This window comes from Nerophis lumbriciformis, linkage group LG14 (genome assembly GCF_033978685.3).
Source record: "Nerophis lumbriciformis linkage group LG14, RoL_Nlum_v2.1, whole genome shotgun sequence".
NCBI classification, from domain to species: Eukaryota; Metazoa; Chordata; class Actinopteri; order Syngnathiformes; family Syngnathidae; genus Nerophis; species Nerophis lumbriciformis.
This window is the reverse complement of record NC_084561.2, coordinates 21005448-21029797: the sequence shown is the minus strand read 5'-3', so window position 1 is coordinate 21029797 and position 24350 is coordinate 21005448.

Below are 24350 nucleotides of genomic sequence, written 5' to 3'. Positions count from 1 at the left end.
CCATGCGGACCTGAGTGAGGACAGCCTTTTTTCACGTCCGCTTTCCCACGATATAAACAGCGTGCCTGCCCAATCACGTTATTCCATACGAGGCGCCCGGCATACCGCCGATGAGCATGGTGCAGATGGAGAAGATCTTCTCGGCGTCCGTGTTGGCGCACACGTTGCCAAAGCCGACGCTGGTCAGGCTGCTGAGGGTGAAGTAGAGGGCGGCGATGTACAGCTCCGCACCGACGGGCCGCCGACCGTGTTGTTGACGTAGGGCATCTCCAGGCGTTTGCCCAGCTCATGGAGCCATCCTTGGGGAAGAGACGGGAGGACAACAGGGTGACAAGAACTAAATCATCCAGACTAGAGATACATTGTATTATTATGTTTATCTTACCTAAAAATAAATATATTTATTAATTTAAAAAATTTAAAAAAATAAATACATGTTTACTATATTTTGCTAAAAACATCAAAATTAATTGTATTTTTATTTGTATTTTTACTGACTCCTTATTACATCCAGCCATAGAATTATACATTAAAATAAACATATTTGAAATAATTTATTTTAAATGATCATAATAATTCATTTAAAATGACCATATTTAATTATTAAAATAATTGCTGGTTTATCAACAACTTTAGCATTTTATTCATTACATTTTGAAGCTCACAGAAGCCAAGTTATGTTATATTCCTTAAGATTTATTTATGCAAGTTTGAAGTATCAATTATCTAAACACAGTTTTGTTTGCATATTTTCAGGATGTAGATATGTATGTGTATATATATATATATATATATATATATATATATATATATATATATATACATATATATATATATATGTATATGAAATACTTTACTTGGTGAATTCTAGCTGTAAATATACTCCTCCCTTCTTAAACACGCCCCCAACCCCGCCCCCGACCACGCCCTGCCCCACCCCCGACCACGCCCCTCACCCCCCGAAATCGGAGGTCTCAAGGTTGGCAAGTATGAAAATGTAATATCGGAAATTATCGGTATCGGTTTCAAAAAGTAAAATTCATGGCTTTTTTAATACGCCGCTTTGTACCGGACGCAGGGAGAAGTACAGAGCGCCAATAAACCTTAAATAAATAATGATAAATGGGTTGTACTTGTATAGCGCTTTTCTACCTTCAAGGTACTCAAAGCGCTTTGACATTACTTCCACATTTACCCATTCACACACACTGATGGAGGGAGCTGCCATGCAAGGCGCTAACCAGCACCCATCAGGAGCAAGGGTGAAGTGTCTTGCTCAGGACACAACGGACATGACAAGGTTGGGATTGAACCAGGGACCCTCGGGTCGCGCACGGCCACTCTTCCACTGCGCCACGCCGTCCCTAAAGGCACTGCCTTTGCGTGCCGGCCCAGTCACATAACATCTACGGCTTTTCACACACACAAGTGAATGCCAAGCATACTTGGTCAACAGCCATACAGGTCACACTGAGGGTGGTCGTATAAACAACTTTAACACTGTTGCAAATATGCGCCACACTGTGAACCCACACTAAACAAGAATGACAAACACATTTCGGGAGAACATCCGCACCGTAACACAACATAAACACAACAGAACAAATACCCAGAACCCCTTGCAGCACTAACTCTTCCGGGACGCTACAATATACACCCCCGCTACCACCTATATCATATATCATAGTAAGCAAACACATATTAAATACATAAATAATCATTGTCTCGATAAAAAAAGGGTTCAACCCAAACTGACTCTCGCCAGATCCTTGTAGTTCACTGAGCTCCACACAAGGATCTGGGACTTCTCAATAGGAGATATATTTTAGAAGGCGGGGCCTTGTAAAAAAATAAAAAATTGTATGTCATTGGATAAAGCACTTGTCCGTTATCTTGAATGACGTGCTACTTCAAGCACTCACATGGAAATCAACCGGTGACGCTGATGAGAGCGACGCTGGGAAATCCAAAACAGATCAGTCGACATATTGGATAACGACAGAGCGAAAAGTTCTCTGTTCATCTTCGATAAATTCGGGTTTGGGGGTAGCGGGGGGTGTATATTATAGCGTCCCGGAAGAGTTAGTGCTGCAAGGGGTTCTGGGTATTTGTTCTGTTCTGTTTATGTTGTGTTACGGTGCGGATGTTCTCCCGAAATGTGTTTGTCATTCTTGTTTGGTGTGGGTTCACAGTGTGGCGCATATTTGTAACAGTGTTAAAGTTGTTTATACGGCCACCCTCAGTGTGACCTGTATGGCTGTTGATCAAGTATGCCTTGCATTCACTTATATGTGTGTAAAAGCCGCATATATTATGTGACTGGGCCGGCACGCTGTTTGTATGGAGGAAAAGCGGACGTGACGACAGGTTGAAGAGGACGCTAAAGGCAGTGCCTTTAAGGCACGCCCCCAATAATGTTGTCCGGGTGGAAATCGGGAGAATGGTTGCCCTGGGAGATTTTCGGGAGGGGCACTGAAATTCGGGACTCTCCCGGGAAAATCGGGAGGTTGAAACCGATACCGATAATTTCCAATATCACATTTTAAACCTAGTGCGCGTTGACTGTCAGTGGTACTTTAACTTTTACTTTTAAATAAGGGGGCAAAAAGTATGTAAATGGGGAATATATATATATTTTTATTTTATTTTTATTTTTTTTTTTTTATTTTTTTTTAACTCATCTGGAACAAAAAATAGAATTTATCGTTAAAATCGATGTATACATAAACAAGCAGTTTGTGTGTTGATTGGACTTTTCCTGAGACCTAATCCTAACAAAAAAGTCAGGCAATTTCCAATAGGACTGTAACTAAGAACATTTTTTATATTAGTCGACTAGTCTGCTATAATTTTTTCGAATTTCGATTTTTCAATTTTGATTATTGCATATGGTCTGCTTTACACGTTTGAGTTTGATGTTAAGTTTTTTATTTGATTTGAACTGAATTTTTATTGTAAATTTAACTGTAACAAAAGAAACATTAATTAGTGAGAAACATCCATCCATCCATTTTCTACCGCGTGTCCCTTTCGAGGTCACGGGGGTGTTGGAATATCTCAGCTGCATTCGAGTGGACAAGGGCCAACACAGTTAGACAACATTCCAACACTAGGGCCAATTTAGTGTTGCCAATCAACCTAGGTGCAGGTCTTTGGAAGACGCCAGAGTGCCCGGAGGGAACCAACGCAGTCACGGGAGAACATGCAAACTCCATTCAGAAAGAGCCTACCAACCTAGGACCTTCGTATTGTGAGGCACATGCACTAACCCCTGCCCCACCATGCTGCCGTTGTGAGAAACAAAATGTTTTATTTAATTACACAAATACGTGTACACAAATACGTGTACGTGTTTTAGCTGCCTCTTTTTACCTATAGGAATAAAAGTGTAAACATGAACATTCCGGGTGGGGTATCAATCAAAATTGTATTAGGCGACTTGTCGACAACAACAAAGCTTTGTTGACTAATTTTTTATAATCGATGTTGTCAATTACGGCCTTAATTGCCATTTTTTTTGTACAATAATGTACATAATGAATAAGAGGACCCTCAAAACAGACCCCTGTGGCACCCCTCTTGAAAACAACAACAAAGGCAGAACTACTTCTTTGTTGCTTTGAGAATCTTACAACTAAGCGGCTCGCCGACACTTTGTCAATTAATTTTTATTATCGATGTTTGATATTGTCGACTAATCGTTGCAGCCCTAATTGCCAGTCTATTTGTACAATATTGTATGAAATGAATAAGAGGGCCCCCAAAACAGAGCCCTGTGGTAACCCCCTTGTGGACAGCAACAAAGTCATATTAATGCATTGAGTCCTGTTTTCCAGATAGTTGGAGAACCACGCAACTAAGCGACTTGTCGACAATAACAAAGCTTTGTTGATGGATTTGTGTAATTAATTTTGTCAATTATGTCGACTAAGCGATGCAGTCCTAATGTTTAGTCTTGTTGTACATCAAGTAACATAATGAATAAAGGGGGCCCCAAAACAGAGCCTTGTGCCACCCCCTTGTGGACAAACACAAAGTGCATGCATGGTCAACAGTGTCAAAAACTTGACAGATGGATAAAGGGCAGTGCGGTTTTTTATTAAGTACCACAATAATGTCAATAATTATCTTCACAGCAGCAGTGATAGTACTAGGCTTTTTCTGAATTAGGAGAGTATTTCATTTGTGTAAAGTAACTCATTTAAATAATCTAAATAAACAAGGAGAATATGATGAATAAAAATGTTTTGTTTTTTTTAAACATATGGCTCCTTTAAGTACCCAATGATGACCACATTGAATGTCAAATAAAAAACATTATAAACACTGAAATCAGTCCCACCAAGCTTTAAAATACTTTTTTTTGGTGATTGTTGCATCTGAAAATGCGTGAATTTGCGGCAGCTTTTCAGATTGAGATTGATTTTCTTCAATGACATTGAATCAACTTGTAATTTTTGTAATCTGTTCTCAATATTTTAGGTGTGCCTTGGAACTCTTTACTTCAAAAAGCGCAGGATTTCAACAAAAAAATGGAAAACCCACACTGTATTGATGTTTTACTCGTTTTAGACCACAAATACTTAAAAGTAGACATAAGATGGCAGTGAAAGCACACACTCATAGAGATCATACTGTTTTAATTCATTGTAACTAAAAATTAATCTGCCCCAAAGCAGCACCCGCTGCTCGTTGAGAAGACCTCCAAATGTTTTCATTTCGAAGTCTTCAAAAGTCTGTACGAGACTTAATTTGTCAATCATATCCCCAGCTGGGTATTGTCTGGAGAAGACACTACAGTCAACCCTGGGGATAGAAACAGTGGGCGAAATATGGTAGTCCCGTGCGGGGCTGGCTTTGTCAGAGAAACCTGGAAGGATTTTCTTTGAACATGGTGATGCACTTCAAATCCACTGACACCCTCAGACAAAAGCTGGTCCACCCCAGGACAAAATCCCCCAAAAGCAACTCAAGAATGTTGTTATTGCAGTAAAGTAAAGTGGAGTGAGGAGTGCAAACAACCCTTACACAAACGCATGGCACCACATAGGAGGGCGGTATCTTTAGGTCCACACTTGGCAGACTTTTTGCATTCTCAAACAGGAAGGGGCATTCCTTTGGGGACAACAATTTCCGTATTCTGGACAGGAAGGTTTGAAAGAGGCCATTTACATCAAACAGAAGGAGAAGTTTGCGCCATCATGTTCTGGAATCGTCGCGTCCCACATGAGAAGCTACCGCTAACGTTTCGCCGCAAGTCAGGCGAACAAGACATTTGAATGCAGGACGGCCGTTCAGAAGCAACAACCCTATTGTGACCCACCTCAGGGGACAACACCCACCACAGACATGCAGTATTAGGAAAACTCCACACCGAAAATTTTAGAACTGAAAAGCTTTTTGCATAAAAGGTGAAACATATTGACTTCAACCAACAAGAATAGCCCAGATGCCTTGATTGGACCTTTGCTGTCTTTTGGCAAAGAGTACCTGCAGGGCTTTGGTTACTCTTTAAGGACTGATCTACTAATATCCAAATAAAAAGCGCTAAATTGCTTGGATTTTACAGACATCACGTCACGTTGGTGATAATATGCACATGCCAGAATTAGGTGAACATACCCCTTTATCATACCTTGTTTGTATTTCCTCAAAGCGTGACGCTCCTCCCCCTCTGGCTGAGAGCTTGACTTAGGCCCCTTTCTACACTAATCCATTATTATTGGTTATCCAGGCCAGTGTTTTTCAACCACTGTCTGGTGTGCCGTGGGAGATGATCTAATTTCACCTATTTGGTTTAAAAATGTTTTTTGCAGACCAGTAATTATAGTCTGCAAATGATGTGTTGTTGTTGAGTGTTGGTACTGTCTAGAGCTCATCAGAGTAACCGTGTAATACTCTTCCATATCAGTAGGTGGCAGCAGGTAGCTAATTGCTTTGTAGATGTCGGAAACAGCGGGAGGTAGCATGCAGGTAAAAAGGTATCTAATGCTTAAACCAAAAATAAACAAAAGGTGAGTGTCCTTAAGAAAAGGCATTGAAACTTAGGGAAGGCTATGCAGAACAAAACTAAAACTGAACTGGCTACAAAGTAAACAAAAACAGAATGCTGGACGACAGCAAAGACTTACTGTGGAGCAAAGGCGGCGTCCACAATGTACATCCGAACATGACATGACAATCAACAATGTCCCCACAAAGAAGGATAAAAACAACTGAAATATTCTTGATTGCTAAAACAAAGTAGATGCGGGAAATATCGCTCAAAGGAAGACATGAAACTGCTACAGGAAAATACCAAAATAAGAGAAAAAGCCACCAAAATAGGAGCGCAAGACAAGAACTAAAACACTACACACAGGAAAACGGCAAAAAACTCAAAATAAGTCACAACGTAATGTGACAGGTCGTGACAGTACACCTACTTTGAGACAAGAGCTACAGTGATGCATGCTTGGTTATGGTTTAAAGTAATATCCAATGACTTTTTACTGTCAATTGAGTTTAGTTTATTAATGATTTCTGCTGGTTGGTGTGCCTCCGGATTTTTTCAACGCAAAAAATGTGCCTTGGCTCAAAAAAGGTTGAAAAACATATCCCACCTAACCTTATCCTTGTCCACACATACACACAATGCCACCGTTTAAGACCCCCTACCCCCTCCGTCCGCCGGCGCAACGCGACCTAGTACGCATGCGCGTACTGAAAATGTGCGAGTCATAGTTACCTCTGACTTGGAAGTGTATTCTTACCCTGTGTTTCAATGTAGACTATTGCCACATTTCTTTTAACAGTAAACCTTGCTTGCCTCACCATCAGCAGCTGTTAGACTATTGTAGTGAATCACACCTGAGCCATCATACATGAATCATATCTTTAATGGACGTGTGAAAGTAAACAATGTGATGAATAACATTTTACAACAATCGATCTAGGGATCTAGATATCTGGTCAGGACACTATGCTTGTAGGCTGAAATTGACGGCCGCAACCACTTCATGTCTTCACAATAGTTATGGAGTACAAAACTAGACGTTGAGTAATCGCTCGACATACATCGCGGACAATAACTGATAGTCTGCTTTGCCAGTCCAAATGCATTCGCTGTTTTCCGTAGTACTCCCTCGTCCACGGGAGCCCGCATTCTCCTTGTCTCCCCTTCGACAAATGGACAAAGTTTTTTTCGCTAAGTCGAATCACAGCTGACCTGGACACTCGAAAGTTCTCTTGCCGTTCCTGTGGCACAACACACTCGTTGACAAACATATCCCACCAGGCTGCCGTTCTTCCAGGACTTATCCAAAACCGTCGCTCAACATTGCTATGTTGTCGTCTGAGATGTGTTGTATCCGAAATAGCTGCAATCGCCACAAGCGTCTGTTATGAAGCTGGCTGTGGGGCGTTCTTTCTGGCGTCACTTCCTCTCCGAACTCAGTTTGTAGACGATCAACAAGTCCATACAAAGCTAATAGCCGGAGATTCAAGAAATACACGGCACACTTACCTGTGTAAAAAATTATCCAAGGAGGGGGACCTTAAACGGTGGGTTAGTGTGGCTGACACGGGGCTTAGGTTGAATAATTATTCGTTTATGGAGTTTATCCAGCGAATGTAGACAGGGCCTTAATGTCCAGATCATCCACCTCGCAGCCAGACTGCAAAACCCTGCAAACAGAGGCATTCAAAACTGCGTGCAAGCTCACGGCAAAATGCATGGACTTTATCATTTGATGCTTTTTCATTGTTTAACACGACTATCCAACATTTAGGAATCAGAAAATATAAAATTCCTCATAGGTTCTCTACACTGAGCAAGGGTGAACAGGTAACTATGAGTAAGACACTAATATGCTTCTTTCTGTCATGACCTGTCTTGTTTTAGTTTTGTTATAGTTTTCCTGTGTTTAAGTGACTATGTTTCCATGCACTAAATTAGTCTGATTTCTCAAATAGTAATTTTTTTTGTATGCACACTCTATTAATGTATTCCTTTTTCGGTTGACTTATGACGTCCCACCAAAGCAATGCATCTGCGACATCCTTGCAAGTCCCAACAGCTTAGCACTGTTGTACTTGATGTCCACTATAACATTGGCACATTGTTTAAATATTATGTGTCCAATGGCTATGCTGATGTTAAATAGCAGACATCATCAAGTATAGAGGTGGGAATCTTTGGTCACCTCACGATTCGATTACAATTACGATTCAGGAGCTATGATTAGGTTAAAAAAATCTATTATTGATGCATCTTTAATTTATATATATTGATGGAGTTTTACATTTCTTTTTGTTTCACTACATAAGCATTTATCACTTGCAACTAGAGATGTCCGATAATGGCTTTTTTGCAGATCTTCCGATATTGTCCAACTCTTAATTACCGATTCCGATATCAACCGATACCAATATATACAGTCGTGGAATTAACACATTATTATGCCTAATTTTGTTGTGATGCCCCGCTGGATGCATTAAACAATGTAACAAGGTTTTCCAAAATAAATCAACTCAAGTTATGGAAAAAAATGCCAACATGGCACTGCCATATTTATTATTGAAGTCACAAAGTGCATTATTTTTTTTAACATGCCTCAAAACAGCAGCTTGGAATTTGGGACATGCTCTCCCTGAGAGAGCATGAGGAGGTTGAGGTGGGCGGGGTTGGGGGGGGAGGGATAGTGGGGGGTGTATATTGTAGCGTCCCGGAAGATTTAGTGCTGCAAGGGGTTCTGGGTATTTGTTCTGTTGTGTTTATGTTGTGTTACGGTGCGGATGTTCTAACGAAATGTGTTTTGTCATTCTTGTTTGGTGTGGGTTCACAGTGTGGCGCATATTTGTAACAGTGTTAAAGTTGTTTATACGGCCACCCTCAGTGTGACCTGTATGACTGTTGACCAAGTATGATTGCATTCACTTGTGTGTGTGAAAAGCCATAGATATTTTGTGACTGGGCCGGCACGCAAAGGAAGTGCCTTTAAGGTTTATCGGTGCTCTGTACTTCTCCCTACATCCGTGTACACAGCGGCGTTTTAAAAAGTCATACATTTTACTTTTTGAAACCGATATCGATAATTTTGAATCCGATACCAATCATTTCCGATATTACATTTTAAAGCATTTATCGGCCGATAACATCGGCAGTCCAATATTATCGGACATCTCTACTTGCAACTTTTTTTAAAAAGTACATTTGTAATAAGAAACAGTTACATTAATTCCCACATTTGTTAAATGAATGGAAATGTGTGAAAAACTGGAACATAAGTGCCCTAAAATAAAGGAGCTGGTCAGATCTTTCGGTGAGGTGGCTCGATCCAGTCAGCCAAATTTTAAACGGTCACCATTACACTATGTACAATAAATAAATCGATTACTGATTTTTGACATTTACTAATCGATTTATAATAGCCCATGTCTAAATTGTGATGCATTTAAGAATCTATTATTTTCCCCACCTCTAATCAAGAAATAATCATAGACTGCACCACGAACAGAGAAGTAGTTTCGAAGGAGTTTTCGGGCGCAGAATCTTGGAAATAAAACTTTAGTATGTCTCGGAGTTCATTCAGAAGGCTCTGTGGATTGATGGAAGGAGTTATAATTCCGAAAGAAAAGCCCGTTCGTGCCCCGGCCGATACTGTTCCAGATGAAGGCTGCTATTGTTCTGGACTAACTTGCCAGTTGTGCCAAATACAGAGTTATTTGGAGTTGTTTGGGGTTCACAAATGCAGCGTAAGGAGATTTGTGTATACTTTATTATTTTCCTTGTAATATGTATACACCTGCTTCATTGTGGTTAGAGTGTCCGCCCAGAGATCGGTAGGTCGTGAGTTCAAACCCCGGCCGAGTCATACCAAAGACTATAAAAATGGGACCCATTACCTCCCTCCTTGGCACTCAGCATCAAGGGTTGGAATTGGGGGTTAAATCACCAAAAATGATTCCCGGGCGCAGCACCGCTGCCGCTCACTGAACAAGGGGATGGGTCAAATGCAGAGCACAAATTTCACCATACCTAGTGTGTGTGTGACTATCATTGGTACTTTAACTTTAACTATTCTCTTCCATCTCATTCGTATTTCGTTGGGGAGTCCGAACTAAGCCGACATTCTACATTTCCTTAGTTACCTTCTTAAGTAAATCTCAGTTGCTTTTTTTCCACCATCAATGCACTTGAAAATGTTCTGTTCTTTTCATTTATGAAGCAAATAAACAGTTCATTAAAATTGTTGCTTATGTTTTTATCGAATGATATCTGCTTCCGGGTTGTATCTTGCGCTTTGAGACTGGCGCATGCGCAATACGAAAGGTCCGACTTTTTTAAACCAAATACGATCGTATCAAGGTGTTTGCATGGGTTGTAGGAGGCTTATTTAGATTTGAGAAATCGGAATAATTTAAGATCGTGAGACTGACAGGCGGATCGGTGCAGCGTCTTCAGTAATGCGGATCCTGTATCGATCCGTTGTGGTGAAGAAGGAGCTGAGCCGGAAGGCAAAGCTCTCAATTTACCGGTCGATCTACGTTCTGTCGGAGGCAGATATTTACATATATCCGTATTTAAGTGTTACTGCTTTATTTTCATAATCATATTACAAAACAGCTAGTGTTCTTCTTCCAATTGTGGTCTTTTGGTTGTCTGCAAATACTGTGTGCTAACCTTGACTTTGGAATGTAAGGAGGAGAGATACTCCTTTTCCTTATCAGTTCCTGTGTCCAGCTGAGGAGGACAATGGGCATGTGTTTGGGCGAGAAAGAGAGACAAGACAACGAGGGTGGGAGGGAGAGACACTTTATAGAAGAGAAAGTTTCCATATTTTAGATCAGACCATCTTAGCTGCGCGATTGAATGTTCTATGCTGGACTGTTCTCATTATATTTCCAAAGCTTTGGAGATAAAATTACAAAATACCTATTCTGTCTCTGGTGGTTCTTCTACTCAGCTGTACTGTCATAAAGAGCTTGGGAGCGACCCGTCGCTTGAATTCCCTGGGAGGAACAATTGGTCCAAACGCAACAGTTCCCATCCTCACCTATGGTCATGAGCTTTGGGTTACGACCGAAAGGACAAGATCACGGGTACAAGCGGCTGAAATGAGTTTCCTCCGCCGGGTGGCGGGGCTCTCCCTTATAGATAGGGTGATAAGCTCTGTCATCCGGGGGGAGCTCAAAGTAAAGCCACTGCTCTTCCACATGGAGAGGAGCCAGATGGGGTGGTTCGGGCATCTGGTCAAGATGCCACCTGAACGCCTCCCTAGGGAGGTGTTTAGGGCACGTCCGACAGACAGGAGGCCACGGGGAAGACCCAGGACACGTTGGGAAGACTATGTCTCCCGGCTGGCCTGTGAACACCTCGACATTCCCCGGCAAGAGCTGGCCGAAGTGGCTGGGGACAGGGAAGTCTGGGCTTCTCTGCTTAGGCTGCTGCCCCCGTGACCTGACCTCGGATAGGCAGAAGAGGATGGATTGATGGATGGATTAATTTAGTCCATGGACACATACTGACTGTTTATTTCTGTTAGTAGCACTTCTTTCCTCCCTTGCTTATCCTCTAATGCTGATTGTACTCACCTGTCTTTGTTTGGTGATTAGGACACGCACTTTTATGCCAGTCTCGCCATCTCGTCGGTGCGGGAACTTTGTTTGCTTTACGCGACTGTTTACGCGTAAAGCAACGTGTTAGCCCTGTGCTACTGTTCACGTTCCTTGTTAGCTTTATGCGACTGTTTGCTTTTCATGTTTGCTTTACTTTTCTAAGCGGCGAACATTTTTATACTACACACCAGCTGTTTGATTGTAAGGTCCATCTTAGTTCTAGTTTTCCTTACCAAATTAGTTGTTCAATCAGCATGTAAAGTATCTAATGCTAATCAGTACTGTATATTGCATGTCCAATTAGCATCAAGCTACAGCATTTTGAAAAGTGGAGCCCTAATTTTGAGCATTTTCTATCAACCATGCTTGTATGCATTGTTATATCTTGTTTTATCATTACATTTCTAAGCCTTGATTCCAGTTGCAAGTCTAATACTTTAAATAGCAGTAGTGTATAGTTTATGGTGAATTGGTTAGTCAGTTTAGTCTTTGCTGTCCAGTTTTTTGTTGCGCCCTAAAAAGTGTTAATACTGTAAGTAGGGCGGCTTTGTCTCTGTGCGATATAGAAAATGACTATATCGTGATATTCGAGTATACATTCTCATGCAGTTGCTTTTAGCTGCAGGCATTACACTACAGGCTCTTCCCACTCTTTCTTGTCTCTCCTTCTCACAGACAGCAAGCGCACCTTGTTACGTCACATACGTATACGCCCTCGCGGAGCAGAGAGGTAGCATCATGGGTAACGTTAGCTGTGGTGCGAGTGGTAATACGAGAGAAAGAAGGTGCGAATCTGGTTACAAATAAAGGAAGAATTAATTCCCAAGAAAAACAGCAGGGGGTCCACCGTCTGGCGGTGGTTTGGCTTCAAGTGGGAATATGTCGAACAGACAACCGTAATTTGTCAAGTGTGCGGCAAAAGCGTTGCTAGAAAAAGTAGCATTACTGCTAATATGTAGCATCATTTGAAAAGTCACCTGCAAGAGAATGAAGAGTGCTTACTCCGCATGTCAACATCTCCGTTCGGTGCCACACCAACAAAATGCCGAGGCAACCATTTCCACATCAACACCGCATGAAAAAAATAGTCAACAACAGAAGGAGATAACGTCCGCAGGAACCTACCACATAGCGAAGCACATACACTATTTGATTTCCTATTATGCAGCTCATTTTTATTTGACACTTATTGAAATATCTTGTGTGACATCATGCACAAAAGTGCACTTTATTTGTTTTAAACTATTGTAGTGGCGTTCTGCACAAAAAGTGCACTTTAATTTAGTGTTGTTTTGATTTGTCATCTTAGTGACATCATGCACAAAAGTGCACTCATAGCTTGTTTTAAAATGTCTCTGACAATCTTGCACTTTCTGTTTTGGAAATGACATGAATGTTTGTGCCACTGCTTAATAACTGTTTAATAAATGCAGTTTTGCTAAATTGACTTAGTTGTGATTTCCCTCTCTGCATGAAAGTTTAAAAGTAGCATATATTAATGCAGTATGAAGAAGAATGTTTTAATGTAGACACATAGAATCATCATACTGCTGTGATTATATGCATCAAGTGTTCATTCAAGGCTAGGGCAAAATATCGAGATATATATCGTGTATCGTGACATGGCCTAAAAATATCGAGATATTAAAAAAAGGCCATATTGCCCAGCCCTAACTGTAAGTATTGTACTCATTACGCACCAGCTGTTTGATTGTAATTTGCATCTTAGTTGTAGTTTTCATTAACACATTAACACATGGATGGATGAGACAAAGATTATTTCTGTATTTAATATTTGTACGCTTACTATGGTATATTATATATTTATTATTTATTTATTCACTGTTCTGTTACAGAGAACAAGGCATTTGGATAAAATTGCTATGGTATGAAAAGGGGTAGGATTAAATAAGCTCTGCTTCTTCCTACTCCTTTTCGGACGTGCTGTAACGAAACAACTGGAATTGTGTGATGCATTACATTGTATCGTATGCACGTTCCAAATAAACTGAGACTGAACTGAAAATTTGGGAAGTGTTGAAATTCCCATTTAAAAATGCTCAAGCTAATCAGTACTTTTCTAAGCGGCACACATTTTTGTATTTAGCTTTAAGGATTAAAAACTAATTTTAGCTGCACGCTGCTTCCGCATGTCGGGATCACGAACACCTCACCACGCTAACCCGCGACACTTTTACTGTTGTGAAGATATTCCTGCGTGAATCAACGTCCACACGTGGAGCTTTGAATTCACACCCAATCGACCTGATTACCCACAGTGTGTGTGGGCGGGTATGGCTGACGTGATGGCTGTGAACTCACACACACCTGTATTGACATGCACTCTTGCTTGCTGTCATTTTCCGATTGCATTCTGACACATCTGCATTCTAGAACTGGGAACACTCATGAGAACGTATTGACCGGCGTGGACAGCGGGATTGATCAGCGTACAGGGCTTTGTTAAAAGCGTCTCGTTTCCAAATACAGTGAAAACACGTCTTGCCATCCGCATTGTTAATCAACAAGTTAGGTGGGGCGTTGTTTTTCCCCCCTCCTCTCTCCGTACATCAGTCGGCTTTTTTGTTAACCTCACTGCAAATATGGAAAAGGCAGAGATGCCTGCAGTGTAGGATACCCTCCCTCCCCGCCCGCCCTCTCTTGCTTTTTCTTCAACAACGGTTGAAGATTAAAAGAAACGTCTCGCAGATATCTGTCAATTCGCTATGTGAATAATGCTGTGTGGAATTTAATGGCACAAGTTATATTGGGTTTCCGCTACACCCACATTTTCTCTCGATAAGATCAATGGCGCTCGGTGACAGATAGGGACGATCTTTTGTATCTTCAAATTTCAGGTTTCTGAGGGAATAATTAGATGGATGGATGAGAAGTAATGCATCAGTCTGCTCGGGGAGCGGCACCCAGCGATCCTCTAGTTCAACACATACGCCGCCACGACTGTTTGGTGGGAAACTGTTTAATAATCGCGTCGAATTCCCATTGTTTTGAAAGTGCCTGTCTGCCTGATCAGATGCTTTAAACCAATAGGAAACTTTTTGGTGTTCTTTTTGTTGATATTGTTTATTTAACAGAAAGGAGTTCCTTTTGATTGGGATCTTTTTTTAGCATGAAGAGAGTGCTGTTATGTGTTTCGCTCTATTCCCCCTTCAAACTTTCTGTTGTTGCTCGCAGGTAACCCGCTTGCAAAAGGTTCTTCCTGCAGGGTAAATGGAGGCGGTTCAAGTGCAGGATTAATGGAGGTGCTTTAGACCTTTTACTGTAACACTGACATCATCATTCACACGTGTTGCAGCGTTCCCTTGCTCATTGTTCATTTTCTTTGGCCATTTGTGAATGAAATTGGGCATATGAATTGAATGAGGGCTCCAGTACTATGGAATGCCCTCCCAGTAACAGTTAGAGATGCTACCTCAGTAGAAGCATTTAAGTCCAATCTTAAAACTCATTTGTATACTCTAGCCTTTAAATAGACCCCCTTTTTAGACCAGTTGATCTGCCGTTTCTTTTCTTTCCTGCTCTGCCCCCCTGTCCCTTGTGGAGGGGGGGGCACAGGTCCGGTGGCCATGGATGAAGTGCTGGCTGTCCAGAGTCGGGACCCGGGGTGGACCGCTCGCCTGTGCATCGGTCGGGGACATCTATGCGCTGCTGACCCGTCTCCGCTCGGGATGGTCTCCCGCTGGCCCCACTATGGACTGGACTCTCACTATTATGTTGGATCCACTATAGACTGGACTTTCACAATATTATGCTCGACCCACTCGACATCCATTGCATCCGGTCCCTCCTAAAGGGAGGGGGGTGGGCGGCTCACCAACATCTGTGGTCCTCTCCAAGGTTTCTCATAGTCATTCACATTGACATCTCACTGGGTTGTGAGTTTTTCCTTGCCCTTATGTGCGATCTGAACCGAGGATGTCGTTGTGGCTTGTGCAGCCCTTTGAGACACTTATGATTTAGGGCTATATAAATAAACATTGGTTGATTGATTGATATTCAACTTTAAACTGCCAAAGTTGCCTGTACAATGTTAATAAAGCTCAGTTTTGATTGACATTGTCAGCTTCATTTTATGAGCAACCACAATAATAAACATGTATAATAGAGTGAGGGATGGGTGTGTTTCACATTTGAACCTATACGATACCAATTCCCGAACTCTGGAGATAGTAGGGTTTGTTTGATACAGGGGTGTCAAACTCATTTTAGCTCAGGGGCCGCATGGAGGAAAAACTATTCCCACAATCATGGCATAATAATTTAAGAATAGACAACTTCAAAATAGTTTTTTTTAGAGATGTCCGATAATATCGGCCTGCCGATATTATCAGCCGATAAATGCTTTAAAATGTAATATCGGAAATGATCGGTATCTTTTTTTTAATTATTGGTATCGTTTTTTTTATTTTTTATTTTTTTTAAATGTATTAAATCAACCTAAAAAACACAAAATACACTTACAATTAGTACACCAACCCAAAAAACCTCCTTCCCCCATTTACACTCATTCACACTCATTCACACAAAAGGGTTGTTTCTTACTGTTATTAATATTCTGGTTCCTACATTATATATCAATATATATCAATACAGTCTGCAAGGGATACAGTCCGTAAGTACACATGATTGTTCGTGCTGCTGGTCCACTAATAGTACTAACCTTTAACAGTTAATTTTACTCATTTTCATTAATTACTAGTTTCTATGTAACTGTTTTTATATTGTTTTACTTTCTTTTTTATTCAAGAAAATGTTTTTAATTTATTCATCTTATTTTATTTTATGAATTTTTAAAAAAAGGACCTTATCTTCACCATACCTGGTTGTCCAAATTAGGCATAATAATGTGTTAATTCCACGACTGTATATATTTGTATCGGTTGATATCGGTATCGGTAATTAAGAGTTGGACAATATCGGAATATCGGATATCGGCAAAAAGCCATTATCGGACATCCCTAGTTTTTTTGTTTTACTATGGCCAAAAATTGAACAAGTATATTCTGAAAATGCACACATTACAAATAATCCTCTTGGCCAGGGGTGTCAAACTCATTTTCGCTCAGGGGCCGCATGGAGGAAAATCTGTGCACACGCGGGCCGGACTATTAGAGTCATGGCATTAAAACTAAAAAATAAAGACAACTTCAGATTGTTTTCTTTGTCTTACTTTGGCCAAAAATAGAACAAACCCATTCTGAAAATATTACAATAAAAATATAGAAACAAATTAAGTAAAGTTTAGATCCATGAAGGAAAGAAGATAGTGAATGAATGTTTATAACTGAATAAATTAACATACGCATAAAAATGTGTTTTCTTTTGTATTATTTTTTTTAATGAATTAAGTCATGTTTATGACAACCTTTTTCCAAAACACAATATAGAATGTGAGATATAACAGGATAATGCATACATTTATCATTTGTTTTCAAAACGCTTACAAAAAAGTGGGACCCCCAAAAAATTACTGTGGGACCCCATTTTTATCACTTGATTTTGAAAAATTCCTCGCGCCAACACTGATGGGAGTATTGGTGCGTGCAAAACAGCAGCAGCCTGCGGGCCGTTTCTAATACTAATCAAATATCATCCTACCTCAGTAGAAGCATTTAAGTCCCATCTTAAAACTCATTTGTATACTCTAGCCTTTAAATAGACCCCCTTTTTAGACCAGTTGATCTGCCGTTTCTTTTCTTTTCTGACCTGTGCCCCCCCCCTCCACAAGGGAGAGGGGGGGCACAGGTCCGGTGGCCATGGATGAAGTGCTGGCTGTCCAGAGTCGGGACCCGGGGTGGACCGCTCGCCTGTGCATCGGTTGGGAACATCTTTGCGCTGCTGACCCGTCTCCGCTCGGGATGGTCTCCTGCTGGCCCCACTATGGACTGGACTCTCACTATTATGTTAGATCCACTATGGACTGGAGTCTCACTATTATGTTAGATCCACTATGGACTGAACTCTCACTATTGTGTTAGATCCACTATGGACTGGACTCTCACTATTATGTTGGATCCACTATGGACTGGACTCTCATTATTATGTTAGATCCACTATGGACTGGACTTTCACTATTATATTAGATCCACTATGGACTGGATTCTCACTATTATGTTAGATCCACTATGGACTGGACTCTCACTATTATGTTAGATCCACTATGGACTGGACTCTCACTATTATGTTAGATCCACTATGGACTGGACTCTCACTATTATGTTAGATCCACTATGGACTGGACTTTCACTATTATGTTAGATCCACTATGGACTGGACTTTCACTATTATGTTAGATCCACTATGGACTGGACTTTCACAATATTATGCTAGACCCACTCGACATCCATTGCACCGGTCTCCCCTAGAGGGGGGGAGGGGTCAACCACATCTGCGGTCCTCTCCAAGGTTTCTCATTGTCATCCCACTGGGTTGAGTTTTTCCTTGGTCTCTGAACCGAGGATGTCGTTGTGGCTTGTGCAGCCCTTTGAGACACTTGTGATTTAGGGCTATATAAATAAACATTGATTGATTGATTGATTGATCCCGGGGGCCATAGATAATTCATTCCTTGACTTTGACACCCCTGCTCTTGGCAAAACACTTCGTTGACAATTCTGGGGGGGAAAAATGGTGCAGTTTCAAAAACCCCATGACCCCATGATAAACTTTAAGCACTTCCTGTTTAGCATTCTCATTTTGGCAGTTCCCCATTAAAGACGTGTTTGGAGAAGCTATCCTCAAACCCCCACTTTGGTAACATCCTGAACTGCCACGTCATCATTCAAATATTACAATTATACTATAATCAAAACCATTGTCAAAATGACACCATAATGGCTGAATTAAATAACTACAAATGTAACCAATGTAAAAATCGTAGATTTAAGCATTAAATAAAATAGAACAAACAACAAATGTAGAAACACATTTTTACAATGGAGTTCAGAGTGCACATCATGCGGTTAACCGATTGTTAGCGCTGCACAAAACTCTTAACTACAAAGATAATGATCAAGTTGAATTAAGTCTTTGCATCTTACAGTTTCGTTATTTTATCCTTTGAGTGGATAATTTACAATTAAAGATGGTATTGTGTGTCGCCAGCCACAACAGAAGCAGCTGATTGCTTGCACCTGCGCTGATTGGAGTAGTAAGAGCCAAACCTGAGGGCGTTTAAAGTCAGCTGACACTCATCTAAAACAGTGTAATGATGGATGTGAGTTACACTGGAATTGCTATTGCGACATCCAGTGGATACATTTAGAACAGTTTCTTTCATTAAAAAACTGCAGCTCATTTTTATACTTTGCAAACTCATCTTGCGGGCCGGATTAAACCTGTTCGACAACCTTTGTTTAATATCTCTCTGATGTCCCGATTAATGTAAAGGCAGGAATGATCCAAGCTTGATATTAAATTGAATGGTAACATCGTAGTCCATTTACTCATTGTATTAGGCGTCCAAATATTACTTCCAATCACCTGGGAATCAGTATTGGTACTCGGCAGTACTTCTATGAGTGTATTGGTACTCCACAATACCAATTTTCAGTACCTTTATGTGTGTTCAAGTAGTAACAAACGTAATATGTTTAAAAATAAAACATTTTTCTGATTTAACTTTGATAATGATGACTGTGCTGTCTAGTTGTTATATCTTGTTTCCTTACACTTCTGAGTCTCATTTGCAAGTGTGCATTTATTTCAGTTTGTCCTCTGTATGTCATTGAGTAGTATTTGCCAGAGGTGTGGACTCGAGTCACATGACTTGGACTCGAGTCAGACTCGAGTCATGAATTTGATGACTTTAGACTCGACTTGACAAAATGTAAAAAGACTTGCAACTCGACTTAGACTTTAACATCAATGACTTGTGACTTCACTTGGACTTGAGCCTTTTGAATTGACATGACTTGACATGACTTGCTACTTTCCCCAAAACCCAAAGATGAAAAAGTTATTCGGGAGCGCTCCGTATTTTTCATTGTGTACTTGTCTATCAGGTTGCGTGTGTCAGCTGGTGTGCTCTCAGTACAACAGCCAATCAAATTAGATCTACTTTGTTTTCATCACACAGCATTCATCCAATCAAATTGCAGGACAACCAACGAAGAAGACATGTCCAAACCACACGCCAGTGAACAAAAAATGATACCTAAAATAATTTTGTTTGGGTATAAAAATTACGAGGTGGTCAACACAAAACGGTTTGCAGTATGCAACACATGCGGTTCGAAAATGACTGATGGAGAGGAAACAACTTCCAACTTCGTCCGGCATTTGAAGTTGCACAAAGAACGGTAAGTTTTGAATGTAAGATAACGTTTATTGGCTAAGTAACGTGACTTTTATTTGCTGTGTAGTTAAATCAGTGAGGCTGTAAACTCACTGCTAACGTTATAACGTTATTGCAAACACGGGAATCTGTTGCAGTTCACTACCTTATTCATACTTTTTGTTCAGTGATTTTTTTTAAGCAGGGTTACGTTAGTCAATATATCACACGTAACGTTAGACGGCGGTCAGCAGCACCGCGTATTTTAGCCACCTAAAAAAAGACAAAAATAGTAAAATAAAGGTCAGTTAAAATGTATACTATATTATGAATATGTGTACCGTTTTAGCTAGCTTTCTGACATACTTTTGGTTGTTTACCTCAGTGGTCCCCAACCACCGGGCCGCGGCCCGGTACTGGTCCGTGGATCGATTGGTATCGGGCCGCACAAGAAATATTTTTTTTTTTTCTTTTTTTAATTAAATCAACATAAAAAACACAAGATACACTTACAAGTAGTGCACCAACCCAAAACAACTCTCTCCCCCCTTTTGTTCTGGGCATTGAACATGAAGACTCTTCCTTCACTGTTCCGAGTGGCCATGAGAGTCTTGGCAGTGCCTGCCTCCAGTGCTCCAGTGGAGCGAGTTTTCAGCCATGGTGGCATCATACTACGCCCCCATCGTGCACAAATGACTGACAGACTCTTGGCTAATTTGGTCTTTTATATGTCTAGGGCCCTGACATATAAAAAGTACAACTTTTTTGTTATGTTCACGTGTATGTCATGTTTTTTCAATGTTAACACTTTTGTACAAATTAGTACATTTGCACTTTATTTTTCAATGTGTTTGTTCTGTAAAGGAATGAGTTAATGTTTAAAATGACTTGTTAATAGTGCTATTATAAAGTGCAATGTCAGCACACTTTTCTTTCCTGCAATTTAAAATGCACTTGTTTTAATAAATAAATACAGCGTTTGAAAAGCATACACAATCTGTGTTAATATATTAGTCTGTGGTTAAAAGGACTTGAAAGGACTCGAAACTCAAAATGCAGGACTTAGGACTTGACTTGAGACTTTCCAGTCTTGACTTTGGACTTGACTCGGGGCTTGCTTGTCTTGACTCGGGACTTGACTCGGACTTGAGGGCAAAGACTTGAGACTTACTTGTGACTTGCAAAACAATGACTTGGTCCCACCTCTGGTATTTGCCCTCAAGTTGAATGTCTTGCGTTTTGTTGAATCCTACAACGTGTTTATACTGTATGCTTTCATTTACCACCACTCGGGATGGGGACTGTTCACATTTGAACCGATACATTATCAATTCCCGGTACCTGGGAGTCGATACCGGTACTCATTTTTGGTACTTTTATGTGTGTTAATAAATATGAATTTTTTTCAAAAATCAAATCAAATTTTTTATTGCAATGTTTAAAAATTAGCTGATTATGATGACTGCAGTCCAGTTGTTACAGCTTGTTTTATCATTACATTTCTAACTCTTAATTACAGTTGCAAATCTTAAGACGTTAAATAGCAGTAGATACACTAGTTACGGTGCATTGGCTAGTCAGGTTAGTCTCTGCTGTCTAGTGTTATGTTGCACCTTAAAAAGTGTTTATACTGTAGGTAATTGTACTTATTACACACCAGCTGTTAGATTGTAACGTCCGTCTTAGTTCTAGTTTTCCTTACCAAATTAGTTGTTAAATCAGCATGTAAAGTCGCTGATGTATATGGCATGTCCAATGTAAATTAGCATCAAGCTACAGCATTTTGAAAAGTGGAGCCTTAATGTTAAGCATTTACTATCAACCATGCTTGTATGAATTCATTTAAGTTTGTCCTAAGTGTGTTGCCGTATATCTTGTTTTATCATTACATTTCTAAGTCTTGATTCCAGTTGCAAGTCCAATACATTAAATAGCAGTGGTGTATAGTTTATGGTGCATTGGCTAGTCAGTCTAGTCTTTGCTGTCCAGTTTTTTGTTGCGCCCTAAAAAAGTGTTAATACTGTAAGTATTGTACTCATTACGCACCAGCTGTTTGATTGTAAGTTGCATCTTCGTTGTAGTTTTCATGAACACATTTGGAAGTGTTGAAATTTCCATGTAAAATTGCTAATGCTAACCAGTACAATGTCAAAAGCATCAGGCTAAAGCCTTTTTGGAAAAGTGGAGCCTCACTTTACTTACGTTGGAGCGTTTTTTGAGTAAATTTCTTTGTTGGCATTACCTGGAGGTAGTTTGTCCAAGTCCTCTCTCAGTGCTGCTTGACCGATCGTCAAGTGCTAAAGTGCGAAGTCGGCAGCCGGGCGTAACGTCACTCGCGACCCAGGCACTGTAACATAGCATCGTTCAATTTTGCGTGAATCAGTGCTCATTAGAACTGGTGGGATTCGGTCGGTCCCCAAAAAGTCCCGGATTCTGTACGCATCCCTAACCACCACCACTCCTCTGGTCTGAGCGCTGGCTCCCTCACCTGTTCCTGGTTGCCAATCAGGATGTCTTATGCCAGGGGTCGGCAACCCAAAATGTTGAAAGAGCCATATTGGACCAAAAATACAAAAACAAATCTGTCTGGAGCCGCAAAAAATTAAAAGCCATATTACATACAGATAGTGTGTCATGAGATATAAATTGAATCAAGAGGACTTAAAGGAAACTAAATGACCTCGAATATAGCTACAAATGAGGCATAATGATGCAATATGTACATATAGCTAGCCTAAATAGCATGTTAGCATCGATTAGCTTGCAGTCATGCAGTGACCAAATATGTCTGATTAGCACTCCACACAAGTCAATAACATCAACAAAACTCACCTTTCATGCACAACGTTAAAAGTTTTGTGGACAAAATGAGACAGAAAAAGAAGTGGCATAAAACATGTCCTAGAAAGTCGGAGAAAGTTATACATGTAAACAAACTACGGTGAGTCAAAGACCGCCAAAATTAGTAGGACAAAACGGCGCTCGCCAAATACTCGAATCAGTGAAGCATGTTTAATATAAACAGTGTGCTTTGTAACAATTAGGGAGGCTTGTGTCATGTTTGTCCTCCTACAGAAACCATATTAAAACAAAAAATAGATTTTTTCTTTTCTTTTTCCATTTTTCATACATTTTTTAAAAAGGTCCAGAGAGCCACTAGGGCGGCGCTAAAGAGCCGCGGGTTGCCGACCCCTGTCTTATGCCATCATTAGGCCTTTCCCACCAAAAGTTTAAGAACTTAAAGTTCCTGGAACCTTTAGTTCCAGAACCCAAAAGGTCCTGTAGAAGTGTGTGGTTTGTTTTTTCCACCGCATTTAACAGTTCAGTGTCGTTCATACAAATCAGGTTGCTGACGTATGGAAGGGCGGTTTAATATAATTCTACACTGATATCATGTAAATAAACAAACAATATTCATTTTACTAAAGTGTAGTTAAAAGAAATACAAAGTAATAATATATAAAACAATAAGATTTCAAAACCAAGTGTACCGGATTTTACATCAAAATTCAGCTCAGCGTTTGTTCTTAGTGTCCAACAGACAAAAAGTCGTCCATTCATCCATCCATTTTCTACCGTTAGGCTCTGTCCCAGCTGCACTCGGGCGGAAGGCGGGGTCCACCCTGGACAAGTCGCCACCTGAGGGCCAACACAGATAGACAACATTCACACAGTAGGGCCAATTTAGTGTTGCCAGTCAACCTATCCCCAGGTGAATTTAGAGGTGGGAGGAAGCCGGAGCACCCGGAGAGAACCTACGCAGTCACGGGAAGAACATGCAATCTTCACACAGAAATAGGCTGACCATATTCTGAAATCCCAAAAAGAGGACACATATATGCGCGCCAAGGCGGGCAGCACGCCAAGGCCGGGACTATGTGAAAATTTGCCAATGATACTTGAACTTGCTTTATAAATAATATTTTATTTAAATAAGGCATTTATCTCCTCTGTTGACAGCAGTGTTGGCGCTAGGAATTTTCAAAATGGGGTCCATCAAGTCATAAAAATGGGGTCCCACATTACATTTTTGGGGTCACACTTTTTTGTAAGCGTTTTGAAAACAAATGATAAACGAATGCATTGTCCTGTTCAGGGGCGCCGCTAGGGATTTTGGGCCCCATGAAAAGAATCATTACAGGGCCCCCAACACAGTGTCATTATTTTTTCTGTATTATAATTTCATTATCATTAGGGGCCTGTCTGGGCCCCCCTCCATCATGGGCCCCTAGAATCCGTCTCCTTTACCCCCCCTTTTCGGCGCCCCTGGTCCTGTTATATCTCACATTCTATATTGTGTTTTGGAAAAAGGTCATAAACGTTACTTAGTTCATTAAAAAAAAGACTACAAAGAAAAACAAATGTGTATGCATTTGTAAATGTCTTCAGTTATAAACATTCATTCACTTTCTTCTTTCCTTCATGGATCTGAACTTTACCGCTGCTGGTAGTTTTT